General features: G+C 49.3%; 1 long non-coding RNA gene across 2 annotated transcripts in view; it reads right to left on the bottom strand.

Moving 5' to 3' along the window:
- Positions 1–6,343, bottom strand: part of LOC130585260 (uncharacterized) — a 21,717-nt gene extending 15,374 nt beyond the window's left edge. For both annotated transcript variants that reach the window (XR_008966572.1, XR_008966573.1), the window contains exons 1-2: positions 6,265–6,343; positions 3,424–3,619 (exon numbers count right to left, since the gene is read on the bottom strand). This is a non-coding gene — a long non-coding RNA (uncharacterized LOC130585260). The remainder of the gene's footprint in view (positions 1–3,423; positions 3,620–6,264) is intronic.
- Positions 6,344–8,946: the final 2,603 nt, after the last annotated feature.

Here is an 8,946-nt window from a genome sequence, read left to right as displayed (position 1 = left end):
AGGCCACAATGAGCTCAGCCCAAAGCTTCTCCTGTCCAGGCTGAACAATCCCAGCTCTCCCAGCCTTTCCTCCCAGCACAGCTGCTCCATCCCTCTGACCATCCTGCTGCCTCCTCTGGGCTCTCTCCAGCAGCTCCACGTCCTTCCKGTGCTGGGCCCCAGGGCTGGAGCAGCTCTGCAGGTGGGGTCTCACCTGAGCAATGGGGCATAGGGGTGGAATCATCTCACTTGACCTGCTGGAAACCAGCAAAAATCCTTGGAATTAGCAAAAAACATGAGCCCTACATAAGTTTCTGCTTAAAGAAGCTTCCTGAGGGCACCCACTGAAGTAATCTGTCTGGAAAGACCAAAGTGCAGATTTGTTTGGAGCAGCCTAAGAAAAAGAGCAAGAAAATTTCCACTGCGCCACCAAAAAATTTCCACTGCCCCAGTGCTCTGTCCTCCAATGGGAACGACGGCGTTCAACACRAAAAAATAAATCTTTATTCATAGCAGGCTTAGATAATAGACCTCAAAATATTTCCTGGGCGCGTCGCTGTGCATTTTGAAGATGTGATTAAGGCATCCTTAGCCACGGGCACTGTGTGTTTGTGTGCCTACGTCACCCCTTTGACGCAGTGCTGGTGCGTGTCGTGCACGTTGGATGTGCAGAATATTTCTGGGAGAAGATGCTGGCGGAGGCACAGGCACTGCCACAACRGATGAGGCAGTGTGTCCATCAAGCCCCAACACCCAGCCTGGAAGGCAAACATTCCCTATAGGCACTGTAAGAAAAAATGATGGTGCCAGTGAGGTCAGAACCAAGATTCCAGCTCTGGGAACACTCAGGTTGTGAGGAAAATAGGAACTGTCTCCAGAGCATTTCTTAAAAGGCTCCAAATGTTTGTTGCAAGTCGCTCTACCATGCTCCGTTAAATATCAGGAATCACTCAACAGAGATCAGGGAACAACCATAAGTTCAGCTCCTTCAAGACCTGAATTAAATCCCTGTTTTAGAAAAATTGAACATGGAGAATGAAAACATGGACAGGGGGAAACTCCACAAGTTATTGTACAACTGTGGTGTGGATAAAGCCAGGTTTTCTGCAAGTGTCCAAGACCAGGCTGGATGGAGCAGCCTGAGATAGTGGAAGGTGTCYCTGCCCATGGCAGTGGGTAGAATGGGTTGGACTTTCAGGTCCCTCCAATTCCAAACACTCTGTGATTCTGTAATTCAATGGTTCTGCCATTTGTTGTCCTTCCACCCCTCCAAACCAATTCCCAACACATTTCCCTTGGAGATTCCCATCAAGCAAGAAGCAGCCTGGAATGCAGCTCATCCAGGGCAAATCGGCCTCAAAATGCTCATTATCAAACACCCAAATCCCTGAATTCTGCCTGCCTGCCCTTATGGGTRGTGTCCATGGAATCCCACAATGGTTTGGGTTGGGAAGGACCTTAAAGCTTATCCAGGGCTGGGCAGGGACACCTCCCACTGTCCCAGGCTGCTCCCAGCCCCAATGTCCAGCCTGGTTTTGGGCACTCAAAGGGATCCAGGGGCAGCCACAGCTTCTCTGGGCACCCTGTGCCAGGGCCTCCCCTCCCTCACAGGGAGGAATTTTTTCCTGATATCTAATCCGAAACGGCTCTCTGTCCATTTGGAACCATTCTCCCTTTTCCTGTCATTCCACCCCTTGGAAATTGTYTCTCTCCACATTTCTTGTCAGCTCCTTCAGGCACGGGAGGCCACAATGAGGTCACGCAGGAACTTTTCTTCTCCAGGCAAGAAGCTGAGTTGACCCTCACTCTCTCCAGTTTCCAATTTTCACGCCCCTGGCAGGAATTTAATGTCTTTGAGAACCTTTTCCCTCTGTCCCCTGCCACGGAAATCGAAGGATCCAAAGCAGTGGGAAGGGGAGTCTGGCTCTGGTGACACCCAACCAGCACCTCAGGGACCAGCTGGGCACTGGTGTCACCTCTGGGTCTCACAGTGGCACAGGGGTCTGTACCCTCATCTTCCTCGTGCCAGCAGAGCCCTTTGTGCCCCTGGCACGTGGCRCTGCTGAGTCCCCACGCCTTGGGCAGGGCCCCCCTTCCCCAGGGACACAAACAGCAGCGCTTGATTGCTCCCTGCTATCAAACAGCCAATCTTCAGTTTTCCATAAATCTCTGGTTGCCACTTTGATGACATGGAACACTGAGCAATTACTGAAATTTACCTTGTGACTCACTGCAGATTAATTCATTGAGTAATCCTTGCTCGTTCGGAGGAGAAATAAACCCGCTCACGTTTGGTTGTCTGTGCCCCTGTCCCGTGGCACACGTGTGTTAATATTTACACAYGGCAGAGAACCCCTGGCGTTTATCCATGGGCAATTTGGGAAACAGCAGGCAGTTGTCAGGTACCRTTGTGAGCCTCTGGAATTCTCCATTGGTTGGCAAGGGCTGGGACATTTATTGCAACACAGGGGCTGGGAAATCCAGCCTGGCATTTTGTCACAGGATCACATGGGGATGAGGTGGGAAGGCCCCTCTGGAGACCCCCTGCTCGCCCAGGATTGTGTCCAGGTGGTTTTTGAGGGATGGAAAGTTTCCATCAGCTTCTCTGGGAAACCTGGGCTTTTCCTTCTCAGTGAAAAAGTGTTCCCAGATGTTCCAGGGAAACTTCTGTGTCCCCGTTTGTGCCTGTTCCCTCCAGCCCTGGCCCTGGGCACCACTGCACAGAGCCTGGCCCTGTCTGCTTGCCTCTCCCTGCAGAGTCCCTGGCCATGGAGCAGATTCTGGAGCCTTCCCACAGTCCCAGCTCTGCCAGCCCTACCCACAGGAGCCTTTTCCATCCTTTCACCATCTCCATAGGCTGCCCCAGGGTGTCCGAGATCCTCTGCAGTGAAGAGCTCCGAGCAGGGCACAGTGCTCCAGGGGTGCAGAGGGGCAGAGTCCCCCTCCTTCGCCCTGCTGGCACCATCCTGGCACAGCCCAGGACACCCTTCCCCCCTGGCTGCTGGCTCATGGTCACYTTGGCACCCAGCAGCACCTCCAGGTCCTGTCCTGCTCCCTGGCCAGACATTCCCCAACAGGTACTGGGTCATGAGGTTTGCTTTTCCTAGTGCCAGACTTTGCTGTTTTCTCACCCCTTTTGAGCTGCACGAGGTCCTGGTCAGCCCATTCCTCCCTCCTGCTGCATTGCACAGGTCCCTCTGCCCCCTCAGCCAGGCCACAGATGAAGGTCCTGAGCTGGTCTGGACCTGGTGCTGACCACCAGCACTCCACTGGTCACTGGGCTCTAAACGGGCTTCCTGCCACTGATCCCCATCCCCCATGGTCACCCCTAGTTTCTAATCCTCCTTTATCCACTCAAACAAGGCCTGTGTGAGGCAGGTTTTTCCTGCTTTGGATCGGGAAATGTTCTGAGATGTGGAAGGGAAACAAAATGCTGAGACTCACCTTCAGGCCTCCACGTGAGGGTGGATGAGAGATTCCCAGGTCTCCTGAAAGAAGGCAGGAACAGGTGGATAAGGCTCTGGCTGCTGGGTGGAGTCCAGGCTTTGTCAGATTATCCAAAGTTGGAAAAAAGCTGACCAAGATGAGCTGGGCAATGCTGAGGAGAAGCACAAAACTGCAGCAGAAGAATCACAGGCACCTAGGAGTAAAATATACCTTCAGAAACCGAGGCAGGAAAAATGTAGAACATTTTGTGCTTTATTCAAGGGGGAAGGGGAGGGTTAGTAGGTCAGAGAATTTCCTGTGCTGTCAAAGTGAAAATTAGGGCCTCTAAGAGCCTGACTGAGATCTGGCATCTCRAATGTGGGCTGCACCCAACCCAGAACCCTGGAAACACCAGGGTGTGACCAGGGCAGGGGGATAGTGCTGCTCTGGGGGACATRGGGGGCACCAGGAGTGGGGGACATTGGCACGAGTTCCATAAAGGGATGAAAAAGAGGAGCCTTTGTGCTGAGTATGAGCTGGAGAATCCTGGAATCATGGAAGGGTTTTGGGAGGGACTGTAAAGCCCATCCAGTGCCACCCCTGCCATGGCAGGGACACCTCCCACTGTCCCAGGCTGCCAAACAGGTGGGCTCTGCAGGTGGGGTCTCACCTGAGCAATGGGGCACAGGGGCACAATCCMAATCCCTTCCCTGCTGCCCACGYTGGGGCTCAGCCCAGGGCATAAGGGAGTTCTGGGATGGAGCAAGTCCAGCTCTCAGCCCTAAGAAGACTTAATCCAAGGTGTAATTGATGCCATGGGACATGGAATGCAAACAAATGGAGATGTTTTAATCCTTATTAACCCTCTACAAGCTGTTGTYCCCTCAGTGAATTGAATAAAGGTGATTGGTGAGACCTAAAATTGGAATCCACCACAGGAGCTTGCAGGAAATAGATTTTTGGCTTTCCATCTGGTCAAAACCAACATCTCTACTGTCACTGGACCACTGAAAGCCAAGATCAAGGCACTTTCATGTCCTTCTGCCTCACTTCRAGCTCCCACATCTCCAAATGAAGAACATCCTGAGGTCCTGAGCTGGAACCCCAACAYGGACAGGAGTGGAACATTCTGACAGCAACAGCTGCCAAAGGGCCAAGTCTTTCTCCTGAAAGATCATATCAGCCCAAAGAGGCTTTTTTCCTAAATAGCCTAAGGAGCCATTGTCTCTGGGTGGATCACAGGGCCATTGTCTGAGTCAGACCTTGAAATTGATCCAGTTGTTATTCCATTAAGCCAAACTGTCAATGAAGTCAGAGGGAGTTTAATCTGAGAGGGAAGCAGGGAGTGGAACGAGGGGAACAGTTTGCCCCTGGCCATTAGACCTTTCTTCAGTAATGTCTGAAAAGCACCTCAGGTGGTCCACAGGGATTAAATGTGCTCTTTTCCAACAGCATTCCAGCCTGAGAACAGGGTATATCCCRCCACATTCTGCACATGTTTCCTGCAGGTTTCATTTTCCTCAGGACTCGAGCACAAAACAACCGGGGTCAAGTTTAAGAGATCGTGGCCTGGTCAAATGGCAGCACTTTATCTTTGGCCCTGTTTTGGCACAGCTTGTTTGGTTCTAAACCAACAATTTAAATCCACATCACCTTTAGTCTCTCATTTTTCGAAGTCATCTTCTCTTGCAATTGCAGAACAATATCCTTTAAATGTCCAGCCTCTGCTTGCACAATGGGCTGGCTCTGCTTTGCTCTGAGAGGAAGAACTGACCTTAACACTCCACTTGATCAGATGTGATTGTGTGTTAAAGTAAGTTTTAAAGGTCAGATGAACTAAGGAGCTTCAAATAATTGCCTGGGCAGCTGGCATAATAAATGGTGAACTCGCTCTATGTTTTCTCTGTTCAGCTGATCAAAGTGGCAGGATGCTCACCAGCTACACCTCTACAAGAACAGTGTCCAAAACAAGCAAACTCTGGGTGTCTTGAATAAAGGTGATTGGTGAGACCTAAAATTGGAATCCACCAAAGAGACCTTTGGTCTCTTTTCTTGTTTAATCTGGAGCAATTCTTGTTTAAAAAAAGAATCGATCGCAGTGCCCGGCAAGATTTTGTGATTAAAGCAAAAAAAACCCCGAACCAAAACATGTTGGGTCAAATTTCCTCCAGATGTGTATTTTACTGATTTCCAGAAATCAACTCTGGGAATGCCTGTAAGCAGTGTTGCAAATTCACCAACAAACWGATCAATGTATTGGTAAGGTAATAAAATAATTTTTTAAAAAGAACAGAGGGAAAGTGGCCTCTTTCTGCTCCCAGTGAAGGCAGAGTAAAGTCATTGTCTTGGAACAGCCAGCAGGAATAACAGGAATATGAATGCTGATTAACCAACCAATTGTTTCCTCTTTCACTTTTGTAGCTGAACTGTAGAAATGGGCATTTTTATCTTTTCTGCCAGGGATCCAGGGGCAGCCACAGCTTSTCTGGGCACCCTGTGCCAGAGCTTGCCCACCCTCCCAGGGAACAATTCCTGCCCAATATCCCATCTGGCCCTGCCCTCTGGCACTGGGAAGCCATTCCCTGGCTCCTGTCCCTCCAGCCCTTGTCCCCAGTCCCTCTCCAGCTCTCCYGGAGCYCCTTCAGGCCCTGGCAGGGGCTCTGAGCTGCCCCTGRATCCTTCCCTTCCCCAGGKGRGCACCMCCAGCTCTCCCAGCCTGGCTCCAGAGCTCCTCTGGGCTCATTCCACCAGGTTCTCCAACCTCTTCCTCTAAGAGGTGTTTGAGAGCTTCAAAATATATCCTTGATGTCAGAACTGTCTTGGGCAAGTAACAATCAGAATAATTGAAACAATTCTCACCCGGTCAGAGCTGCTCTCAGAGGGGACAAGGACCAGATGGATTTGAGTCAGCTGCGATTTGCTGGCCTTGGAGGAGGAACTAAAGAAATCATCCTGTTCCTCGTGGTGTTTKTGAAAGGCAGGTTGCAAAATAGAAGAGAGGGAGGGAAGGGAAAAGTGCAGCAGTCGTGTCATGAGTAAAGGCTGAAATTGCAGRGGTGATGTCAGTGTGATTCAAAGTGGCTCATCCTTTCTGAAACTCCAAAGGTCTGTTCCATCATCTTCCAGGAAACCTGGGAACAGAGGAGGTGCAGGGCATTTGCAGGGATCAGGAAGCTCCTGGGGGAGCTGACCCCTGAGAAGGAGTGGAAGCCATTAACCCCAGTTAGGCATGGCTTAGAACACTCCCTGCATGGAGGCTGCTATTGCTGGGGACATACAGATATTATCTTTAAAATCGACAGAAAACCACTTCAAACCACATCAAATTGTGCCAAAATCCAAATTCTAGAAATAGGCACTGCAGACTCTGCACCTTGGCTCAATCCAACCTCTATTTTCCCCTTTGTACCCCTTGAAAACTTCCCAKGGAGCTGCAGATCTCACCATGGGGATTCCATTCCCATGCCAGTGGACTCGCTGTCATTAAACAACTTTCAGTGACTGAGWTGAACTCTTCTAATTCTGTTTCAAATAATCAGATTCTCTTAAAAATCATGTTTAAATCTAAAAAAGTCCAACCTGGGTTTCCTAGGTTTGACCTGTGTTATCTCATTTTTTTTCCTTTTTCCTGTGTATCAATTTATATCTAATTGGCACTTGAACAATTCTAGCTCTTAACCCCCATCACTCTTCCAATATTTTCTCCCAATTCTCCAGCTGTGTAGCATTTGCTCACACAAAGTCTTTGAATAACGAGAGAAAAAGAAAAGGAAACTTTGGCAATATTTTCTCCCTCCTAATAGTTAATTATAACTCCAAATCTGAAATGTCTTCCTTCTGTCCAGCACCACAAAATATTTAACAAGATTTGGATTCTGAAAAGGTTTATTTCTAGACTTAACTTTGAGCAAATAATTACTGGTGTTCCTAATCTTGGGGTTAGTTTTGTGTGGAAAGAGGAGTCCCAATGCCAATACATATGGCCAGGGACATTTGAGCTGATTGAGAAATCCAGGATTCTTTTTTTCTTCTTCCTTTTTTTTTTTCCCTGGAAACAGATATGGCCATTCTAGAACTTTCTAAATTAACCTTGTTTAAATTTAAAGACTGGAAAAATTTCACCCACAAATGGGGTCTTTATCTTTCTCCTTCCCATCAGCTGTTATTCCAAACCTCTGGCCAGTGATTTTACGTGCTCTGGGTTGGTTTTCCTTCACTGGCACCTTCCCCACAAGGCAGCAGAGCTCAGTGAGGGGGGATTCTCAGCATTTCTTGCAATATCCACCCCCCTAAACGGGAACCCACATGGGAATGTTTCATCTGGCCAGTTAAACATTAAAAGCTGGAAAAAGCATTTGACAATATCCCATGGAGAAGCAGCTCAGCACTGACAGGGACTGATGAGCAAATAGATTTTCCCAGCCCCATTTCCTGTGACTTGCTCTTCAGAACTCTTTTAATGAATTACAAGATGCGACATAAAATTATTAATTTTTAAAATTTCTTTGTTGTTCATCGCATTGTGGTGGCTTGAATGATGTTTTAGAGATAAATCAAATGAGAATCCTCTGAAAGGGTTCATCAAATACAAACAGAAGCTGTGGGAGAGGATGAAAACAGCTCAGAGGAGGGAGCTCAGAAGGAATTTCCCCAAGGAAAGGGTGCTCAGGCCTTGGCAGGGGCTGCCCAGGGAGCTTTGGAGTCCCCAKCCCTRGAGGKGTCCCAGGAAGGGCTGGAGGTGRCACTGAGTGCTCTGGGCTGGGGACAAGGTGGGCATCGGGCACAGCTGGGAYTCCATGGGCTGGGAGGGCTTTTCCASMCTCAGGGATTCCAGAATCCCATGACAGGGAGGTGCAGTGATGAGGAGGGGTCCCTCCAGCCTCAGACAGAACCTTACAGGAATTTTAGAGGACTGTCAGGATATGAGTAGGWCCCCAAAGGTCATCCAGGAGAATCTGTGACAAGAAGTCAGAAGAAATTTTAGTTTGTTTGTGTGACAGGATCCTGGACAAGTAGTTGGAAATTTTGTCCTCCTTCTGTCGTCCTGTCTGTCCTCCAAACATCAACACAGTGAACAGAGTTGCAAGACAGCAGTTCCTGTGTAAATTAAGCCATGGATTAATTCCTCAAACCCTTCTCCAATTTTAGAGGGTGCAGCACCGATGGATCTAAATTCCCTGTGATCTTCATGGGCCACCTCAGCCCCTGGAGCCCCACGAGCTCAGGGGCAAACTCCGCCTTTTTCCAAACCAGAACAGAAGAAAAAGCCTTGACTCCAGTTTTCAAGGCTGAGGAGTCACTGGGAGCATGGTGACACGTTGGCATCGCTCTCCTGGGTTCAGGTTACACCTGAGCACTGGCGTCACCCTGCACAACAAGCAAGGACTATCCAAACCTGGCTCTTGTTTCTCCCCCACGCTGAACGACAGATTTATGGACAGCCAGGAGCTGCTGCGGAAGCGCTGCCGTCAGCCCTGAGCAGCACAAGCCTCGGGCAGGGAGGTTTCCGTAGTTGCTTCTCCATCACTGAATTTTCCAGCG

The sequence above is a fragment of the Malurus melanocephalus genome, unplaced genomic scaffold (genome assembly GCF_030028575.1).
Source record: "Malurus melanocephalus ecotype Western Australia unplaced genomic scaffold, MMel_1.1 scaffold_854, whole genome shotgun sequence".
Classification (NCBI taxonomy): domain Eukaryota; kingdom Metazoa; phylum Chordata; class Aves; order Passeriformes; family Maluridae; genus Malurus; species Malurus melanocephalus.
Note: the sequence above shows the minus strand (reverse complement) of the source record. Positions and strands in the feature narration are given on the sequence as shown.